The sequence below is a fragment of the Bos mutus genome, chromosome 2, assembly GCF_027580195.1.
Source record: "Bos mutus isolate GX-2022 chromosome 2, NWIPB_WYAK_1.1, whole genome shotgun sequence".
Taxonomy (NCBI): domain Eukaryota; kingdom Metazoa; phylum Chordata; class Mammalia; order Artiodactyla; family Bovidae; genus Bos; species Bos mutus.
In genome coordinates, this window is record NC_091618.1 from 105,441,598 (window position 1) to 105,465,117 (window position 23,520).

The following is a 23,520-nucleotide window of genomic DNA, read 5'->3' on the forward strand; positions in this document are numbered from 1 at the left end:
TGAAGTCTAAGCTTAAAATGACTGCACAAAACATACACCATAAACTATATATTTTAAAGAATATGTGCTCAGTCAGAGACAGTTTTCTCTTCCCCACCCCAAATCTTAATAAAATGTGTTAAGAGTGAGGAAAGAGAAGAGAATCAAGGTGGGGTGGGGATAAGGGCATTAAAAGGATGCTTGAGAAGAAGTCCTGTAACCTCATTGTGCAGGAATGCCATATTGCTCAACTGCATGGGCCACCATTCACAGAATGGTGTGCAGAATAAGATGTGCAGGAACGCAGACTTGATGCTAAGAGCCAGCCTGCTGAGGGAACTCTGAGAGCAGAAAAGAAGCTGGCCTCATAGGCTCTAACGTGGAGAGCAGAAAGACCCTAAGTTTATTCCTTACCTAATGTTGAGTTAGAACAGAAAACGTTTCCAAAAGCCTTCTTGAGGCAGTCAGATGTAGGACAGCCCCCAAGCCCTCTAGTGCCCCAGAAAGATTCAGAGAGGCCACAAAACATTTTTCAGTGTAAGTAAGAATGGATGTGAGAAAGAAATTATCCTTACTTAGGTATAGACATGGAAAGGGATTTCCAGGTGGCTTAGTGGTAAAGAATCTGCCTGCCAATGCAGGAGGCACAGGTTCTGTCCCTGAGTCAGGAAGATCCCCTGGAGAAGGAAACGGAAACCCATTCCAGTATTCCTGCCTGGAAAATCTCACGGACAGAGGAGCCTGGAGGGCTATAGTTCACAGGGTGAAAAAAAGAGACATGACTTAGCAACTCAACAACAACAACAGACATGGAAAAATAATTTTATGTTGCTTGTTATGTATCTGAATCTCTCTTCAGAACTAGCATCCACTACAAAGCCTTCATAGTAATAAGCATAAAATGATGCAAAAGAAATCTATATTGAATGTTCAGCCTCCATGGGATTTTCTCTGGTCTCTTATTTTACAAAACTGCATGCTGTCATTGCCAATTTATGTCAAAAAGTATGTTATTCACAACTCATGTCTTTTATAAACTTTATTCAGCGGTCATGATGATGATGATGTACATCCCTTCGCAGTAAGTTTTTCCATTTCCTGAGATGGCATTTCTCTCTCTTACCCCGACTCCCCCAAATAAAAGAGAATGATGGATAGGAAACCATGTGTGAAGCGAGTGGGAGGAGATAATGGGGCAGGAATCCATAAGTCTGTGGTTTATGTCACACACACACAAAAAAAACACTGGTAAGTGCTTTGGATGATAAGGAATTTGCTTATAATCCGTTGCAATGACTTGATGTTCTTGTACTGAAAACATTTTATCTCCTATTTTGACCTGCAATGTGGGGAAAGGATAACATTTACTCAGTAATAGTTTTGTACCAGGAATTGTTCCTACATCATCTAATTGAGTCTCCATAAAATCCCTGTTGTCTTTCAGGTGAGGAGATCTTGGGAAATAGCTCAAAGATGCACAGTTGAGAGAGCTGGATTTAAAAGCAGGTCCGTCAGACCCAAATACCTGTGTTCTATAAACTACATCATATGAGAGAAGTTATAAAATCATTTTGCCTTGAATCCGAGGGTGAATAACTCAGTATCTTTAGCTTGTCTTTAAGCATTCATTGACAGTTTCTATTTTCACATTAAAGATAAGAGTCTCTCTTACTTTTAAGTGATACATATACTTCAGTTGCAAGTGAAATACTTATACTTTTGGACCAATGATTCTTAGCTCAATCTATCTCTTCTCATAAAGTGAGAAGATACAATAAAATTCATCAATATAAAAAATTAAATTGTGAATGTTGTAACCTGACTTTTGGACCCCATATAAACACACTAGACAGATGGAATTGCAGTGCATGGATCATGTTTAAGGGATCATTCTAGAAATGTGTAATATAAAACTATTCAGTAAAAAGGTACAAGAAAATAAAAATCCTCATGAAAAAATGTATTTTATAATATCTCAGTGAGTTTTCAAAATAACCTTTCATTTTTAAAGATTGTCTAAAGCAAAAGTCCTGGGACAGCCCGTCAGTTGGTTTTATGGAATTTGACCCTTTGTAGCATCACAAAATAAAATGAACCAGACTGATTAGTTTTGCCACCTTTTTATTTTTAATAGTACTTAAACGCTGCCATAATCTCATGCTATGCTATATCAGGAAATAATGTCCCAGACCACACAAAAGTAGATGATTATAAATGACTGAACAATATATTACTTTTAAAACATTTTGTTCAAATATAATAATGGCAGTAATTGTGTAGACCTTTGCTTTTTATTGTTTTATTGTTTATATGTTTTTACCACATACTGAGCAGTTTCAAAAGAACATTTATTATATATGTGCAATATATAAAGAATCACAATGCAATGAACAACTCTCTACCCACCACCTACGTGAAGAGAAAGAATATTACTTTCATGTCCCCTTGGGACTCTGTCAGGTCTTAATCAAAGCTTTGAATTTTGTGCTAATTATTGTCCAGTTTTTCTTTGGTTTTGCCTCATATGTTTGTATGCCTAAACAAAATACTGGTTAATTTTGTATACATTTTTGAACTTTATATATTATGGAAATATAGGTGTAAGATTTTGCTAATTTTTTTGCTGTGTAGACAAGATTCACACTGTATCAGGTTAATCCATTCTGCTTTTGATAAACATCGGAAAAATCTCCAAGTGCACATATGAGAGAGAAAGAGATCACAAACAGTGCTGCTAAAAGTATTCTTTTAGTTTCCTTCTGGTACATGTGAAAGAGCTTCTCTTTAATAAACATCCAGGAGTAAAATAGCTGGGTTACAGAAAATTTACCAGATAGTGCCCCATTGTTCTTCAGAATGGTTGTATAATACATCCCTATAGCTCCTTTACTGAACTATACATACACATATAATTTTATGTATGTATGCCTGTGTATATAATATATATAACTTTTTAATATATAGTACTTTTTTGAAAATAATTTTATATATTAGAAATCTAACTAACAGTATTAGTGCTGCTTTTTTTTTAAGAACCAAGAATTGTGAAAGATGTGGTTGATTGGGAATTTTTGTTATTAGTTGCCAGGAAACAAAATATTAAGGAAAAAATGGGAAGAATGTTTTAGTTATGTCTTAGCAGATGGAAAAACAAATGTATTTATCTTTCACTTGCCTTCTATTATACTACGATGCCTTCATTTCTAGAACTGAAATAGGCATTCACTCTATTCTCAATCTTGGTCTTTGGTCTAAAGAAGTTCAAGGGCTTATTGCTGACATTCAAAATAATGTGTTATGCAAGAAACCAATTTCAGGGATGGAAGGAAAGCTGTACTTCTTTAACTATAACTCCTAAAAATCATTGGAATGGGAACACTGGAAAAGATTTCAATATCCATTTGTCTCTTCTATAACTTTTTTTGTGCATTTTTTTCTCTTGTAGCAGTTCTCTACTTTAAGTTGAAGAGGGTTCATTAACTGTCCAACTGGGTATATTTCAAATACTCTGAAAGTTTAGACATTACTTAACTAAAATCCTTTGAGTATAATACCACCAGAAGCACATGCTTCTCATTTATATCTAATAAGTTTTTTTAAATCAGTTCAGGCCTATAAAAGCATGTTGTTCTTTAGAAGAAACATTTTGTAAAATGCTCCCCCAAATTTTCTTTTCACTCTCTTTGTGTCGACATTCTACTTTTCAAAACTTCCTAATCTTATAAGAACTCCAAATTATTTAAATTAGAATCAAGCACATGGTAATAGTATCTTGAAGATTCGTTGAGTGATGTCCTCCCAGATCTTCTGCTCAGTTGATTAATGCACGCACCCTCGATGGTCTCCTGTGCTAGGACGAGAAAGCTGTGAAGCCCTATTTTGAAATGAAGGTACAGTGGTTTAGATAGTACATAATTCCAGTGGGGCAATGTACTCAGTAATATACATTACTCCCTAATGTATTCCTAAAAAGCCTTTATAATGTGGTTTATAAATACTAAATAAGTAAACAGAGTTATTAATAATAAATCATTGCTATTAACCTAATGAGGAATAATTGGACATTAAATATCATGATAATAAGCATATCAAAGGTCTCTTTGTGACCCCATAGACTGTAGCCCACCAGGCTCCTCTATCCACGGAATTCTCCAGGCAAGAATACTGGAGCAGGTAGCCATTTCCTTCTCCAGGGGATCTTCCCCATCCAGGGATCAAACCTGGGACTCCTGTATTGCAATCAGATTCTTTACTGTCTGAGCCACCAGGGAAGCCCATCAAAGGTCTCCACAAAAATTAAATGGAGAATTGCAGAAATTTTTTGAGATTTATAAGCAATATATATACGGGCCCTAAATTATTTGGTTGATGAAGGGCTACTCAGTGCAGAGATACTTTCTAACCTATAATCTTCTAATACTGCAGTGCAAGTATATCAGCCATCAAAAAAATCAAACGTCCTAAGCTCAAATAATAATAATACTAAGAGGGAATCGTAACAAGTGTGTATTATGTATACGAAACATTTTACACAACTTATTTCATTTAATTTGAACAAAAGCCCTGTGAGGCAGGTCGTAGTATTACCATGTTTCAGGTGAGGAAACTGATATTTAGAAGATTATGTAGGCTACAAAGCTATTGAGCAGCAGAATGAGGATTCAACCCATGTAAGCTGTTACAGAAGCTTTCATCCTTCATCACTGTGTAATTTGGAATACTCTAATAATATGTGTTTTGCATTAGTAGCTTCCTTCTCACAGCTAAGAACTCTGATGGCCCAAACAGTAGGTTTACACACTTATGTCTGAATGAAATGCCTACTTTGTATGCTGTGCTGTGGGGAGTGATAAAAGAACTTATTCAAGGATCTTACAGTGTTGATGGGATAGATTGTAAATGAAAATACATATAATCAAAAGCAAAATATGACAAATGCCATAAAAGACATATTGTAGTGATGCACAAAAGAAAGAAACCCTATTGGTTAAGAGGGACAAGAAGTATCTTTGTAAAGCAAGTGATATGAATCTTTTGAGATGCGGTGAAATACAAAGTCAAGATTTTGGACAAAGCAGGCCCTGCAGCTAAAAGCTTAAGGCATGTTGTAGGCACGCTCTGTTCTAGTTAAAGGTGGTTGGGCTCAGACAGGTTATGTATAAAGACCTATCTGTTGGGGGAAAGAATTTGTGCTAAATTATTAGACAAGGGAGGGTCATGAAAGTCTGAAGCAGGAAGGATATCATTCATTCAACAAATATTATGAATATTTGTCAGTATGTACCAGGCACTCTGCTAGTCGCTAGAGTGAGTAAGACCAGACCATTCTTTGCCCTTGATGGGCTTCCCTGTTGACTCAGATGGTAAAGAATCTGTCTGCAAAGCAGATGTGGATTCAATCCCTGGGTCAGGAAGATCCACTGGAAAGGGAATGGCAACCCACTCCAGTAATCTTGCCTGAAGAATTCATGAACAGAGGAGGCTGAATGGGCCACAGTCCATGGGGTCACAAGGAATCAGACATGACTGAGTGACTAACACTTTCACTTTCATTTCCTGCCCTTGACAGGCTAATGGGGGAGAAAGAGGCTAATTTTCACTATAACTGAAATAGTGATGACTTGTGTACAAAACAAGAACAAAGACTTGAGCAGAACTTAATTTTAATGCTTTGGTTTGTATTTTCTCTGTTAATTTTTTAAAAAATAATTTTAGAATTATTAAAATTTATTTTACATAGTATTATATAATTATCTTTTTCTATTTTTAAAAAGTGTTTGTATAATAGATCTGAACCTCATTGAGTATATTCTTGACAATGGTGTCTAATAAAGGGTTTTTTGTGTTTATTTTTTTGCGAGTAAAGGATTTTCAAAATTCATCTCTATCAGTATTAAAATTGCTATTTGATCATTTAAAGGATATCATTCCATGTCATAACTCTGTGAGATAAATTTTAGAAAGACTAAGACCATTTTTTATAGTGTGGTTTGTTATACAATACAAACTGCTACTGTGACTAAATAGATATACATGTTGAAGGGATGTCTTTGGAACTTCTAAATTTGACTCTGATCCCTCTGAACATAGCAGCAAATCACAAGGTTTCGAGTTGGAAATTTTGTAATGACCAAATATTACAAATATAGGAAAGTCAGTTTTAAAAGAGGTCAACAGGAAAAGTATATAAAACTGACTGTCCAACTATGATCAAACGCCTTTATGAAAAAAAATTTCATGGTAAGAACTACTTCTATTAGAAGTTTTTATAGGCTTAGAAATGTAAAACTCAGATGTTTTTGAAACTGAGAAAGTATAAAAGACTACTGAATGTATTCTGAGGTAATAATATCTCAGGAGAAAATTGCAGTAAGGCAAACACTCCAAGACCATCAAACAGGCATTAGGACACAGACTGATATGTGGTGGTCATGGTGAGGAAGGAGTAGTTAAGAGTAAGAAAATCAGACTGCAGCCAAACTTTCAAAAAATTTTAAAGGAATATATTGATGCTTCAGTTCACTTCAGTTCAGTCGCTCAGTTGTGTCCGACTCTTTGTGACCTCATGAATCGCAGCACATCAGGCCTCCCTGTCCATCACCAACTCCTGGAATTTACCCAAACTCATGTCCATCGAGTCGGTGATGCCATCCAGCCATCTCATCCTCTGTCGTCCCCTTCTCCTCCTGCCCCTAATCCCTCCCAGCATCAGAGTCTTTTCCAATGAGTCAATGAGTCAACTCTTTGCATGAGGTGGCCAAAGTACTGGAGTTTCAGCTCCAGTACTCCATCAGTCCTTCCAATGAACACCCAGGACTGATCTCCTTCAGAATGGACTGACTGGTTGGATCTCCTTGCAGTCCAAGGGACTCTCAAGAGTCTTCTCCAACACCACAGTTCAAAAGCATCAATTCTTCGGCGCTCAGCTTTCTTCACAGTCCAACTCTCACATCCATACATGACTACTGGAAAAACCATAGCCTTGACTAGACGGACCTTTGTTTGCAAAGTAATGTCTCTGCTTTTGAATATGCTATCTAGGTTGGTCATAACTTTCCTTCCAAGGAGTAAGCGTGTTCTAATTTCATGGCTGCAATCACCGTCTGCAGTGATTTTGGAGCCCAAAGAAATAAAGTCTGACACTGTTTCCACCGTTTCCCCATCTATTTCCCATGAAGTGATGGGACCAGGTGCCATGATCTTCGTTTTCTGAATGTTGAGCTTTCAGCCAACTTTTTCACTCTCTTCTTTGACTTTCATCAAGAGGCTTTTTAGTTCCTCTTCACTTTCTGCCATAAGGGTGGTGTCATCTGCATATCTGAGGTTATTGATATTTCTCCTGGCAATCTTGATTCCGGCTTGTGTTTCTTCCAGTCCAGCGTTTCTCATGATGTACTGTGCATATAAGTTAAATAAGCAGAGTGACAATATACAGCCTTGACGTACTCCTTTTCCTATTTGGAACCAGTCTGTTGTTCCATGTCCAGTTCTAACTGTGGCTTCCTGACCTGCATATAGGTTTCTCAAGAGGCAGGTCAGGTAGTCTGGTATTCCCTTCTCTTTCAGAATGTTCCACAGTTTATTGCGATCCACACAGTCAAAGGCGTTGGCATAGTCAATAAAGCAGAAATAGATGCTTAGCTTCCTTAAACATGTGGAGACAGCTGGCAAACTGTGTTAATTGCCAACATTATATAATTACTATTTACTATAAAAATTTTCACTCAAATAATTTTCTTTCATCATCAGATAGTCATATACATCTAGCATTCTTCATGCTTTGAAATACACATATTTCAAATATATATATATACACATATATTTCAAAGCATGAAGAATGCTAGATGTATATATATATTTGGAATATATATATATATTCTTTTTTCAGGATCAAAATATATATTTTCATGTTTCTTACTATATCTACTTTAAGATAGTATAAATATTGAAGATTTTGTTTGCTCAAATAAATTGTATTCTTATGGGAGAAAGAGCTCCTCAGTGAAACCTTCTCTTTTTTTTGTTTCCAATGATATTTGAAATATCATTATACCAATGATATCAAATATCAAATACCAATAATATTTCATTCCACTATTCATTTGTCCTGAAATTTCACAGCAGCAGAAATTCCACTATACATTATCCTTTTATCTGATATCTATCAAGAATACCTTTGGGGCCTCACTCAAAGGGGTGGCTCAGGGGTAAAGAATCCACCTGCCAATGCAGGAGACAAGAGTTTGATCCCTGGTCTGGCAAGATCCCACATGCCACAGAGCAACTAAGCCTGTGCACTAAGCTACGGAAGCTTGTACACTCTAGAGCCGTGCTCTACAACAGGAGAAGCCACTGCAATGAAAAACCCATGCACTGCAACCAAGAGCAGCCCCTGCTCACCGCAACCAGAGAAAGCCTGTGGGCAGCAACAGAGACCCAGCACAATAAAAAAAATCAATAAATAAAATTTAAAAATGGATGGGGAACACAGGTATACCTGTGGCAGATTCATTTTGATATTTGGCAAAACTAATACAATATTGTAAAGTTTAAAAATAAAATAAAATTAAAAAAAAAAAGAAGATGAAAGAGGTAAAAACATGGAAAAGTGAAGAGACAATAAAAATAGCATGAGTTCCAAAAAAATAAAATAAAATTTAAAAATAATATTATCTTTGGTTGCAATTTATCAAAAATATCTAATAGTGACTTAACAGATAGCTTTTTTATTTTTATGATGTAACAAGTCTTTGGCTTACTCAACAGTATAATCAATAACTTACTTTTTTTTAATTTTTCTGCTCCACCACCTTTGGCATGTCGACTTTTCTTCCTCCACTTGTCATATCAGGGTCACAAAATCAAAATGGTCACTGCCAGCCAGCACTTAAGCCAGAACAGGATGGTGAAAGCGGCTCCCAACTACTTGTCTCTTTTTGTCAAAAAGGTGAAAGCTTCTCAAGGAGCCCCCTTAGGGACTTCTTATGTCTCAAGAACACCACAAGTTTCAAGGGGGGCTGGGAAAGCAGGAAACAAGATTCTCATGATTGACTTAGACCACTGTGAGACACTGCAAGGGTGAACACACTGACACTTCAAGGAAAATCATAAACCTGTCAGTAAAGAAGGGAACAAAAAGGACCTGTTCAAATGCCCTAGATCATTTGGACAAATGTAAAATTCTAAAAGACTGGGATTGCGTCTATTCCCTTCCTTCTGTATGGGACCTACATCATAACAAAAATAGTTGACACTAAATCCTTTATTAGATATAGACATTCATATGATATAGATATATACACTATAATCTATATACTAAGGCAGTATCTCCAAATCTCACTCAGTTGTTCTAAAGGAGAGGTACTATACAAAACTTTGTTGTTTTTGTTATTTTTCAATCACTAAGTTGTGCCCAGCTCTTTTTGGACTACAGCCTGCCAGGCTCCTCTGTGCTGCACTATCTCCCGGTGCTGAAGGCTTATGTACATATGTGTGTGTGTGTAGTCTTAGCTCAGCTTGCTATAACAAAACATAGGCTGGGTGACTCAAATAGCAGCCATTTGTTTCTCACAGTTCTGGAGGCAGGAAGTTCATGATCAAGGTGTTGCTGGAGTCGAATCCTGCTGAGAATGCTACCTTCTTACTGTGTCTTCATGTAATGGTGAGAGAGTGCTCTGGTCTCTCTTCCTCTTCTTATAAGGACAATGATCCCACTATGAGGGCCCCATTTCATGACCTCATCTAAACCTATTTATCTTCCAAAGGCCCTACTTCTAAATATCATCACAGTGGAGGTTAGAACTCCACATGTGAATTTTGAGGGAAGGATAAAAACATTCAGTCCATAGCATATATATGAAATATGGGTTGGCCAAAAATTTGGTTAATCCAACATAATATTACCTAGATATGTAGATTTTGGTCCCATGTCTTCAAGTACTTACTATACAATACTGTGATCAACCAAATGGTGGACACTGAAATATACTAACAGAAAATGGATCTAGCTTTTAAGGTATTAAACCTGAAATTAAATAAATAAACTGTAAACACAGATCCAAGCTGAACTAAAATGTTATGAAATTTATCAACCTTTTACCTGGTATCTTTTATGTATTTGCAGTATAAAGTATTTTACTTTACTTAATCTTTCCAACTACCCTGCCAGGAGATTACTGACCTCATTTTAAGGATTAGGAACTGAAACACTGAGACTTTCAGGAACTTGTTCAAGGTCCCCTGTGTCTTAAGCAGTGGATCTGAAGTTTGGAATTTATCTTTTCTTCCCCTCAAAGCCATGCTTGTACATAGTACACACTCCACCACATGTTGCTTAATTCATTGAATAAATGAACACTTTCCTGATTTTACAATGTTGCTTTGTTTTACCTTTTCGTTTCTAGCTTTCTCACTGGTGACTTAGGTAAATAAATGATAGGTAGAATCAAGATCAGATTATTGAGAGATGATCCAATAATGACAGGTCAGAGTATTAAGAGACAATATTAAGAGTGAGGGGAATTGAAGGGTGAAAGAAGAGCCAAGAGAAAAACTTGGGATTATGAAGGGACAAAACAGGAAAGGGGAGAGAGAAGGGAGTGAACCCCAACTTGGCCTTTCTCTGGGCTGCAGATCGATGAAACGGCAGGATCCCACTCGTGGCTGCTTTCTCTGATCTCTGGCCAAGCGTGTGGCTTGGCATTGTACATCTAACAGTTAGCAGGGTTCTGGGAGAGGCCCGAGTCAGTGACTGAATTACACTTTCCGGAGCTATTCTTGTATTCTAAGCCTCCCCTGAAGGTCTTTTATGGTTAATCTCAAACCACATAAATATTTAACTCTCTTTTTAGTTACATTCCAGAAGCCTGTTCTCAAACAAAACACAAGTTAATATTCTAAATTTCAGTAACCACTAGCTGATATTAATCTGCCCTAGTGTCACTGTGCTCCTCCTCCTCAAGTGTATTTAAAGCCTGGCTGTGCAAAAGGCCTTGCCCATTTCACAGCTACTTTTACCTTATTACTCATGCAGCACAGACTCTCAGATATGGAAAGGAGCTTAATGTCCTAACCACTCAGCCAATACTTCAATTCACCTCTCCCAGCCTCCACCCCCGCCTCCCTCCCCCAACCCCGCCCTGCTTTTCAAACATCCTTCTAAGTTGTCTGTAGCTATATTTGAATACTTCTAGTCCAGGAAACTCTTCATTTCTCCAGGTTGTCCTTTCCCTCCTTGGACCACTCTGACTTCTAGAGAGTGCTTTCTCATTTTGCCTGTCAGCAAAAGTGAGATATCCCACAGAAATAAAAAGCTGGAAAATGTCTGTGACTTTTTTTCAACCACAGAGGCTTCCTTCTTGCTTATACTGGGTGCCTGCCCCAGGTCAGCTTTGCTCTGCCCCATATCAGTTTCCATCTGGGATCCAGGCGAATGTCCCTCTCAGGGACACTGCAGATCTCGTGGCAGAGGAAAAGAGAGTGGAGAGTCCCATGCTGGACCTTAAAGTTTTCAACATGAATCATGTGAAAACCTCCCCTAGGAAGGGACAAGGCAGAAAAAGACATGCCCCAGAGAAACAGCAATAATTGTGAATAATAGTGCACTCCGCCACATATGTGGAGTCAAAATCCTTTTCCTGCTAACATCTAACCTATGGTCCTTGCTCGTTGCTCTTCCCTCCTACCAGTTCTACAAATATTAGAAAACTGAAGCCACGATTTCTTTGGGTTGTCTCCTTTCTAGTCTTATCAGATCCAATTTCTTCATCAACCTGTTCCCTATATCTAGTGGCCTCTGCCAGTGTCCTCTTCAGAGACTATTCAACTTAGGTCCCCTGGTGAGAAAATGGTTGGTTGATGCACCAGAGGAGAGCATCCCCTGACACACTCCCCTTTGATGTGATGATTCTGGCTGGTGCTGAGCATTCTAGACAAAAAAAAACCTTGCCTCAAACAATATCTTATCTAATGGCTCTTCCATTTTTTCATCAGCTTAGACCCTTAAGCTTTTCACAAACCGCCAGGCCTTTTGGCTATTATACATTAGAATGTGGAGATCTTTGAGTACTTCTAGAGTGCAGATGTCACATACCTGACTATATTTTAGTTAACTCCGCAATTTGAAGAAGGCTGTAAATGGGAGTGGGAAAAAGTTGCACAGGCAAAATTGCCCAAACTTCCTAGCATTGCATAGGGCTGATTCAGAACGTGGACTATGGAAACGATTGATGTTAGATCAGACCTGACCCGTGAAATACTACCTATGTGACCTTGGGCAAGTTACTTCACCCTGATCTTTTGTTTCCTCATGTAAAGAGATTGAGATAATAGATTTTCTTCTTCCAGGGGTTGTTGAAAGGACTAAATGACACAACAGTGGGGACTAAGTTACCACACTGGGGTCTTAGCACTCAGATTTCTCCCTGCTGCACTCAAGGAACAGGTCTTCCAGTATCCCCTAAGCACTGCACACATACCTCCATCATCTTCCGAAGATGTCCTCCGGGCCTCTTGAAACCTCTCATTCCCATGTTGGCATATTCCAAGCTTACCCCGTATGTCTCAGGGTGTTAGCTAAGCATAAGCTGCATTGGAATCATCGGGAGGATCACTTGGCCCTACTTCAGATGTACTTCCAGAATTAGAATATGGAACAGGTGAGTCTGAATTTTAACAAGCTCCAGGTAGGGCTGCTAGATAAAATACAGAATTTTCAGCTAACTTTGGAGTTTGGATGAACAATGAGTAAATTTTTTTTGGTATAGGCATGTCCCATGAGCTATTTGGGACATATAACAAAATTCTTCAGTATTTAACTGAAAATTTACTGCATGTTCTATATTTTTAATTGCTAAATCTGGCAAACCTATCCCAGGGATTCTAACAATTACTAAATTTGAGGACCACTGGCTTAAGACGTTTGGCAAAAATGTCAAATTCAATTTTGTACATTCCCCCTTAAGGGGAAAAAATAGGAAAAAAACAAGCCCATAGAAATAATGTATATATCCCATGAATCCCCGAAACAAAAATGCTGAAGAGCAAGGATGCAGTTCTCTCTTCTTCAGAATAGGTTACCTTTTGTTCCTGCAGCTACAATAAGCAAACGTAGACAATCCAGCAGCCAGAGAAGATTCCATGTCTTTATTTCTCTTATACTATTTTGTTTGTGTATTCTTGCCTGGAAAATTCCATGGACAGACGAGCCAGGAAGGCTACAGTCCATGGGGTCTCAAAGAGTCAGACACGACTGAGTAGCTGAGCACACACACAGGCATTCTGTATGTATGTAGCTTTGCTGCTGCTGCTAAGTCGCTTCAGTCATGTCTGACTCTGTGCGACTCCATAGACGGCATCCCACCAGGCTCTGCCGTCCCTGGGATTCTCCAGGCAAGAACACTGGAGTGGGTTGCCATTTCCTTCTCCAATGCATGAAAGTGAAAAGTGAAAGTGAAGTCGCTCAGTCGTGTCCGACTCTTCGCGACCCCATGGACTGCAGACCACCAGGGTCCTCCGTCCATGGGGTTTTCCAGGCAAGAGTACTGGAGTGGGATGCCATCATCTTCTCCAGTATGTAGCTTTGGGTTGGGCTTTACATCCTCTCTCTCTCTCTCGGCTTTTTTATTAATTTTTTTGCTCTAAGAATCCCATACTGGTCATCACATACTCATCTTCCACTGGGAACTTCCTCTTTCCCTCTCCCAGAAGGCATCTTGGGTTCATCTTCCTCAGTCTGCCCCATCTTCCCAAATATCAGAATTCTTCACCACATAGCCACCTTTCTTCTTCTAACATTTCAGTCTGGTCTTTCCCAACTTCAGTCCTGAGGTGGAAACTTCCTAACTCAAGATCCATTCTCTTATGTATAATATAGTAATGCATTATGGTTTGTCTGTATTTACAAGTCCTTCAAGTAAACATTATCTTACTGATCTACACAATAACCCCATAACTTAGGTAGATGAAGCTCTGAGGCTCAGAAAGTTTAAGAAAAGTTGGGACAACAGTCTGGGGCTTTTAATTCCTAGAGCATGACCCTTTCATTCCTTAGTCATTTCAGGATAAGTAATTAAAACACAGCTATAGGACACTGGATAAGTTTGTTTGTTTGAACTTCTCTAAGTCTCCATTTCCTCATTTGTAAACCTAGGTAAACAATAGTACCTACTTTAGGAAGAACTTGATTGAATGGGATGATACAAGTCTTAGCACAGTGACATATCAGCACTTAGGGAAATATTAATCATTATTAAGTGAAAATATTTGCCAGTATTGAAACTATCCTTTGGGCTACTTCCTTTCCAGACCCAGCTCTTCTCACTGTTGTCCTTCAGTAAATAGAGACAGAAAACAGAAATTTAGACGAAAATTAGCAAAAAGAGAAGTATCGATGGCTCCAAAAGGAAACAGTGATGATCTAAGCCACATTTTCTCTTAGCAGACACTTCCTCTTTCACATTACCCGCCTCCTTGAATTCCCACAATTTTATGTTTTGTTGTTGTTCAGTCGCTCAGTTGTGTCCGACCCTTTGCAACACCGTGGACTACAGCAGGCCAGGCTTCCCTGTCCTTCACCATCTCCCAGAACTTGCTCAAACTCATGTCAAGTCAGTGATGCCATCCATCCATCTTGTCCTCTGTAGTCCCCTTCTCCTCCTGCCTTCAATCTTTCCCAGCATCTGGGTCTTTTCTAATGAATCAGTTCTTTGCATCAGGTGGCCAAAGTTTTGGAGTTTCAGCTTCAGAATCAGTTCTTCCAATGAGTACTCAGGACTGATTGCCTTTAGATTTGACTGGTTTGATCTCCTTGCAGTCCAAGGGACTCTCAAGAGTCTTCTCCAAAACTGCAGTTCAAAAGCATCAATTCTTCAGCACTCAGCCTTCTTTATGGTCCAAATCTCACATCTATACATGACTACTGGAAAAACCATATCTTTGAGTATACAGACCTTTGTTGGCAAAGTAATGTCTCTGCTTTTTAATGTGCTATCTAGGTTTGTCATAGCTTTTCTTCCAAGAAGCAAGCATCTTTTAATTTCATGGCTGCAGTCACCATCTGCAGTGATTTTGGAGCCCAAGAAAATAAAGTCTGTCACTGTTTCCATTGTCTTCCCATCTATTTGCCATGAAGTGATGGGACCAGATGCCATGATCTTAGTTTTCCGAATGTTGAGTTTTAAGCCAGCTTTTTCACTCTCCTCTTTCACTTGCATCCAGAGGCTCTTTAAGGCTCTTTAATTCCTCTTCACTTTCTGCCATAAGGGTGGTGTCATCTGCATATCTGAGGTTATTGATGTTTCTCCCAGCAATCTTGATTCTAGCTTGTGTTTCATCCAGCCCAACATTTTGCATGATGTACTCTACATTTAGGTTATGTACAATTAAAAACATAGCCCTTCTATACTAGATTTAGCAGTCTGGAGAATAGCTGATTAAAGTATTAGGGTCTTTAGTCAAAAGCAGGAATTCAAGTGTAGTACTGAGAAGACTCATTTTAATTGCTTGCATCTTGTCTGACTTGCACGTTTGTACTAGCATCCTTCACTTTTCTTTTGTCCCACGGTAATTATGGTATCCAGCGTCAGCTTTTTGGAGACCCCATATTGTCACTATGTACACCTTTTTTTCCCCTTTAAGATCTTTCTTAATATGATAATAGGTAACATGATATCATGATAACCCCAGTGGATGAAATGAAAGCCCCATATACGTGTGACCTCAAAGCACTTTTTGCATTACATCTATTAAAATGATTTTCTTCAGAAAATGTTCAGGCAATGCTGCTGTGGGTAATAGGAAATAAATTGTGGTTTTTGTACAGGAATAATGCATGTCAAACTGTTGAACAAGGAAGAGAGAGGCTATCTAGACCAGTTAAGTCTCAAGTTAGGGTCACTGTACAAAACAGAGACATTCTCTTTTCATGACTGGATCAACACTTTGATTACTGCTGCCTTCATCTTTAGAGGCAACACAAGACTATTCCAAAGAAAAATCAGCAACATGCTTGAGACACAACAGAGCAGATTCCTCCAAAAAATTTTTGATAGACAGTGATCCTTTCTGGAAAGCCTAAAAGTGATCATCAGTAGTAGAAAAAAAATAGAATTCTACAAGACTTTGTTATGTTTATTTTTAGTTTAGAGTGTACAGTTTCATTTTGTTTTGAATTCTAGTTTTAGAAAGGTAGAGGATAGGTGGACATAATAATCTTTTTTTAATTTAGAAACTCTAAATGTCTTAATCAAATTTAGATTAATGCCACATAGGGATTATCTGCCTTTTGCCAATGAGATATAGGTATGATCCCTTTACTTCTCTACCTGGAGAATGCTGCTTTTTTTTTTTTTTTTCTAAGATATGGAATTTGTCAGCTTCATTGCTCCTTCATGTCTAACAGGTTGGATTATGCTCAAGAATTCTATGTGGAGTTTCCCATGAAAACCATCTCAGAAACCTCCAGTAGCTCAAATGCTCTGTTTTTGAATGGTACAAGGAAACAGAATATGCCTGGGGCATGTATTTGACCTTTCTCTGCCTGCTGAGATTCTTATACTTTGCTGAGGCTCATTTTATTTGCAATCTTGTCAAACAATCCAATTTCACAAATACAGAGTAAGCAAGTCCCATGTGCAAGACATTGATTCAGAAAATATTTTCAGCCTCTACTAAGGATTATGCATGTGAGATGTACCTACAAGAAAAAGAAGAGAAAGAGTTAAAGAAGAAGAGGGAAGAGGAAGAGGAAAAAGAGGAAACTATCCCTGCTTTCAAGAAACTTCAAATCTTCCTGGGAAGAAGACATGTAACCATAACAGGAATGTAATTCCTGTGTCCTCCATGTATTGAGGGTAAGATGGGGTAGGTCCTTGAAGGAATAACATGATGTTACTAGAGAAAAGGAAGATGGATGCTGGCAGGCAAAAACTACTGCTGAGAAATGCTGAATCTGAAACTTGAGTCATGCCCCAGAAAGAGATAGGTTGAGTTGAAGAACAGGCAGTGGAAAATACACGGATTTTGAAATTAAACATAATTTGGATCCTGTTTTTGCCAACAAGCTATGTGACTTTGAATAAGCTATTTTGCCTCTCTGAACCTCATCTCCAAAACAGGAATTGTGATGCCTAGCTCTAACTGTTAATGTAAATGTCTGCTCAAACCTCTAGTCATTTTCAAACAATGGCCCAGAGTATCTGGTGCCAACACTTAACATTGCTGCTGCTGCTGCTAAGTCACTTCAGTCATGTCCGACTCTGTGCGACCCCATAGACGGCAGCCCACCAGGCTCCCCCGTCCCTGGGATTCTGCAGGCAAGAACACTGGAGTGGGTTGCCATTTCCTTCTCCAATGCATGAAAGTGAAAAGTGAAAGTGAAGTTGCTCAGTTGTGTTCGACTGTTAGCAACCCCATGGACTGCAGCCTACCAGGCTCCTCTGTCCAGGCAAGAGTACTGGAGTGGGGTGCCATTGCCTTCTCCAACACTTAACATTAAACTTGGGCAAATATCAAACCTGTCAGTGCCTCAGTTTCCACAGTATTACCAAGTCTACTTCCCACAGTTGCTGTGAGAATTAAAGTTAATTATATAAAGTGCTTAAGAGAGTGCCCACACATTGTAAGCACTATGATCATTTGCTATTATTACCAAGTGTTTAATGATGCAACCCAGGGATCGAACCCAGTTCTCCCGCATTGCAAGCAGATTCTTTACCAACTGAGCTATCAGGGAAACCCTAATGATGCAACATGAGCCATTAAATTAGCATCCTAACTGGATGGCAGACACACAGTAAGCTTTGTAAAATTAAATACAGAGCAGTCTGTATTTAAAAATTGTGAGAGAGATAAACTTGTATTTTTGGGAGAAAATAAAGAAACGATAGCCTAGTTGTAATATTCACAGGTAACCATGACAAAGACAGTATGTGAAAATATTGCAAGAAAGAACACAAAGCTCAGAAATACAAAAGGTCAAGAAGAAAAGAAAAAAAAAAAAGAAGGAATTCCCTGGTGGTCCAGTGGGTAAGACCTGGCGCTTTCATGACTGGACCTAGGTTTGATCCCCGTTGGGAAGTTGGGAAATTAAGATCCCACAAGCCACATGTCATGGCCAATACACACACACACACACACACACACACACACACACACAAACTATGATGGAGATATTACCCTAGAAGCATAGGAGTGTAGGGGAAGAAAGGGGTATATTTTCCTGGGTGAAAGAGAAAATAATGATCCTTGAGTCAGCAATGCAAGGATAAACAGACTATTACTGGGTGGACTAACATAAGGGAGACATTTAAAGGCAATGCAATAGGAGAGTGCTGTGTGTGTTGCAGAGAAAAGCAAATAATTCATGGTAGATGAGTCATAAGGTGTGAAATTGGGGCCATCACATGACTGATGGAGATACAAAGAAAAGAAGTTTTTCTGGATGATGCATGCTGGAAATTGTTTTTGTTTTTCATGTTCTTTTTTCCTTGCTTTCCTCCATTTTTTATTCCTTTATAATATTTGAAATTAACACCCATAATGTGCTAAAGAAATATGTCTTCCCTTATATCACTGCTGACATGACATAACTTTGTTATGTGAGAACTGATATGATAAAGATTTTTCCATGTTACAGTAATCCCCTTTTCCCCCAAAATAAGTCTCTTTCACTAAATAGCTTGCTTATGCAGTGATCATACTCTCATGTTCCTGATGGGCAGGGACAGCATACAATTCTTTTTACAGTCCACTGGGATTTATAATGAATAAACAGGCAATAAGTACTTGCAGTGTTGAATTGAATTGCTTTGAGACCGTAAATGCTCTAGAAAATATCCTCTTCACAACTTAGTGCCAAATTCTTTCAGAACTAAAAGCTGGATTTTTTTTTTTTTAGGGAGTGTAAGCTTGTAGAGATTCTTTCTCTCTGGGTTAGTAGCATCTACATGACTATTTTCAGGGTCATTGAACATTCAAAGGGCTTCTTGGGTCGCTCAGTGGTAACGAATCTGCCTGCCAATACAGGAGATGCAGGTTTCATCCCTGGCCCAGGAAGATCCCCTGGAGAAGGAAATGGCAACCCACTGCAATATTCTTGCCTGGGAAATCCCATGGACAGAGGAGCCTGGCAGGCTACAGTCCATGGGATTGCAAGAGTGGGACACGACTGAGTGACTAAACAACAAACATTCAAAACTGAGTGTTTTGTTGACCTTAAATCAACACCCATCACTGTTTCCATTTTATATAGTAAATTCTTTGGTTTTTCACATTTTTATTGTGAAATGATTCAAGTGAAAATCAAAATTTTATCAAATTTATTATAATAGGGAGAATTTAAAATGAGGTGCAGACTTCAACCTAACAACTCTACTTCTAGAACTTATCTACCCATTCTTATATGTGCATGCAAAGACATATGTATCTGAATGTTTATTGAAGCATTGTTTGTAGAAAAAGAAAGAAGCAAGTAACAACTCTCTATCCTTCAACACATACCTGATCAAATAGATTATGGTACATTCATATAATTAAATATTTTACATTCATTAGAAAGAATAATGCAGGCCTATATAGGCTTATTTGGATGATCTCTAGGACATATATTTAATTTCAATATAAAAGAAATAATAAAAAGTAAAAGTAGGTAAAAGCAAGAAAGTTCCCACTTGTGAAACATAAATATTTTTTATACATTAATTTATTACATACAAATGCTGTATGTGCGTGGAAAATTTCTGAAAAGATAAGTGAAAAAGTACAAAGGATGATTAGTTCTGGATGGGAACCTGGGAAGCAGGTATACTTTTATTGCAAATACTTTGTATTCTGCATTTTTACAGTGCCAATGTATTTGCCATTATAAGTTATTTAATTGAAGAAATGGAAAAAAGCCATTTTTGGTAAATTCTATAGCAGCTTTCTGGAGAGTAAGTAACATACAATCTTGATATGAATATCTATATTTATATACTTGGTTTTATTATAAGAGCATTTCCAAATAGCTCAAGTATATATATAGGATTATCTTAAATATCTCAAAATAAAGATAATTTACTTTTGTTTTCAAAGGAAACATATTCTATACACTTTGGGAGACAAAGAGAGAGCAGTGCCCCAAAGAGCAATCCATTTGCTTTTTTATATTTTGTTAAACTGAGTACAAACTAGGAAAAACTGTTCTTCCAGATTACACAGTAAAATTGCTTTTATTTTCCTATATTCAAAGGTCAAAAGAGCCTGTTGCTCTCCAGCTCATTTGAGTACAGTTTCTCCTTGCTCTGGAGCACAGTTGGCTCCTGGGGAAAGAGGCCAACTTTTCAGTTTCTGCTTTTCATGGTTTCTGTCCTCCCCTGGGCTTCAGTGCAGGTCACTCACACAGATAAGCATTATGCCCAGAATAAAACTGGCTTTGTTTATCTGGACTAATAAATGAATGGAACCAGTTATTTTCATTGGCTTGGTCTGGAAGGAAACCAAACTAATTTCCACAGACCTTAAATTGGACCTAAACCAAGCTCCTTGTCCTTATTAGTAATAAGAGCAATAATGATGAACCCCTGTATAAAAGTAAAAAAAAATTACAAAGATAATATGTATTAACTACCAGGAATAGGAATTTGGCTAAAACTAGAAACTGACACTGGGGCCTCTGAAAATTCTGAGATGTACTTCATTTTCCTTTCAATGGGTTTGAGGCTCACAGGTCAATGGAACCTTTCTTTTTTATTCTAGTGGTTCCAGTTTCCTTGTGGTCAATTACCCTAATTAAGTTATTCTGCCTTGTGCCAATTAAGCAGGTACTATTTGTGTGGTATCCTCAAAACATTTGTACAGGCTTCTGTTTTACTCTGGAAACTCTAATAACTCACAATTGCATTTCTAGGGTTTCTGACAAGACATCATACTTTATTTCCCAATTCATTAATGGTGCGTTGAGATTCTGACTCCCATTATGCACATATAATAAAAGATTTTACCAATGATTTTCACTCAGTTGATGAAAGCAGTTACTTCTGCCCAAAGGGTATAGCTGTCCCCAGTCAAGATTCATGGTTGGAAATGGCAACCCACTCTAGTATTCTCTGAAGAATTCCATGGACAGAGGAACCTGGCAGGCTATAGTCCATGGGGTCACAGAGTCAACATGACTAAGCAACTAACACTTTTTAATTATACTCCCGATATTGCCCCTAAATATATTCACATTAAAATATTTAAGAGTATTATCTTGCTCAAAGATACAGTTTCTTAGTCCTACTTCCAGGACTATTGTTTATAGTTTTATGATTTGAAAGTTGTTTATCTATTTTCCTCAATAGTTAATTTGAATATATTAAGAATGGAATAACCTCTTACTGAAAGGATTTTTAAAGAACTTAAATCATAATTTCCCATAGTATGCATTTTTAAATGAAAATGATTTGTTCTTTCTGTGATTAAAGAGTAATGCCTATTTACTGTAAAACAAAACAGACAATTCATTAAAATGTAAAAAAGAAAAAAGAAATTCACGCATATTCGTAAGCACCCAAAGAAGCCAGTATTTTCATGTACCTTCTTTCAGACATTTATGTGGATAGACGTTAAATACATACACATTTTTTAAAGACAAAGATGAGGTCATACCATACTCTTTCAGGTAGCAATATACTCTGAGCTATTTAAAATATATAAAGATAGATAATTAGATAGATAGACTATCTCCACATCACTATTTATAACACTGCATAGTACTATTGTACTTATTTCACCAATTCACTATTTATTAATATTTAAGTAATTTCAATTCAATTTTAAATAATGGAAATATCCACGTGTATTTGTCTGATATCTCTTTTAGAAGATCACTGACTATGAATATTTAAAATGTTTGAAATGTATTTTCAGCTTTCCCTTCAAACATGTTAAAACCCAAAGTATGATTTTAATATCCTTAAAGAGTAGTTTCTACTTCACAGGAAAGTTATCTGGAAAGAGCCTTTGGGTGACAGGTGGTGAGGAGGGAAAGAGCTCTAAGAGATGAAGACAATAAGAGATGCACTTCTTAAAGAAAAGTCATCTGTGAGAAGATAGAAAAATGAGTATAGTTTGGAGCTTTTCTTTTAAAATCACGAAAAAGATATGAGTTACATGAAGTCAGTCACCAAATTCAGAGAAGTTGCTGAGAGAACACTCTTGCAAGCCAAGTTACTCAAAGGAGAGAAACCCAAAATGTTTAGCTTTAATGAGCAGGAATTTTACTATTTTGCTCTGGAGATTGGATAAGATAGCAGATCTTGCCTACATCTATTTTCAGATTATAATATTCCCAATTTTTCAGTGAGCCATAAAAACAAGGCCAAGTCTGCCTTTTCCTATTTTACTTGAAAAATGCATTGTCTTCTTTTTCCCTCACACATCTTCAGTATGGACCAGAAGGTACTGAGTTAAATCTAATTAACAAATGTTCTCCAGGAGAAAATACATCTAGAAATAGAATTTATTTTGAAAATATTCCAAAGCAAATTAAGATACTTTTCAAACTTCTTCTAGTATTTAAATCAGATGTGTTTATTAGATGGCTAAAACTACAGAGGTTACTAGCTTCCTAAACAAGCTTTAAGCAAACCCATGAACTAGAAAAACGGATCCTTTTGGAAACTAATTTTCGACCTTCCCATCCTTTTTCAGATGTCCAAACTCACCAGTTGACACCACTTTGCCCCTGTAGACCTCTTCTCTCCCAGTCCAGCTTGTTCCGTTCAGGTGGGGATCATATTTTTCTCAGTCTTTACACCCACTGAACGCTTTAGTTTTTGACAGAAGTGAAAGTGATAGTCATTCGGTCGTGTCCGACCCTTTGTGACCCCATGGACTGTAGCCCGCCAGGCTCCCCTGTCCATAGCATTCACCAGGCAAAAATACTAGAGTGGGTAGCCATTCCCTTCTCCAGGGAATCTTCCCAACCCAGGGATTGAACACATGTCTTCTGTGTTGCAGGCGGATTTTTTACAGTCAGAGTCACCAGGGAAGTCCTTATTTCCTCAAGGCACTCCTAAATGGTGCTCACTTATCAGATGAACTCCTTTCAAAATTAATGATTAATGATAGTTCAGCTCTATTACTACTCCAGATAACCAGAGAAATTTAAAAGGGACCCTTCATGCCCCAGTGGAAAGAAAATCTGTTCCATAAAGAGAATTCAGGCTTCTTGCAACAGAATGTTTTCAAGTAAATGTCTAAGCTTGCCAAATGAGGCAAAAGTTCCTGGTTTCTATTTGCATTTACAGATGCTGGTAGAGAGATGTAGGAAGATGCAAGAGACACTGGGTTCACTGAGATTATTCCTTGATATGCGTCTTAACTAAATTTCCCAGGTAGTGCTCATGGTAAAGAACCTGCCTTCCAATGAGACACGGGTTCGATCCCTGGGTCAGGAAGATCCCCGGAGGAAGGCATGGCAACCACTCCAGAATTCTTGCCTGGAGAATCCCATGGACAGAGGAGCCTGACAGGCTACAGTCAATGGGGTCACAGAGAGTCAGACACAAGTAAAGCAAC

General features: G+C 37.9%; 1 long non-coding RNA gene across 1 annotated transcript; it reads right to left on the bottom strand.

The window, feature by feature from the left end:
- Nucleotides 1-2,149: 2,149 nt before the first annotated feature.
- LOC138990375 (uncharacterized) lies at nt 2,150-22,772 on the bottom strand. The gene is made up of 3 exons (XR_011466428.1): nt 22,665-22,772; nt 8,763-8,996; nt 2,150-3,853 (listed from the first exon to the last, which is right to left on the bottom strand). It is a non-coding gene; the product is annotated as an uncharacterized lncRNA (long non-coding RNA).
- Nucleotides 22,773-23,520: the final 748 nt, after the last annotated feature.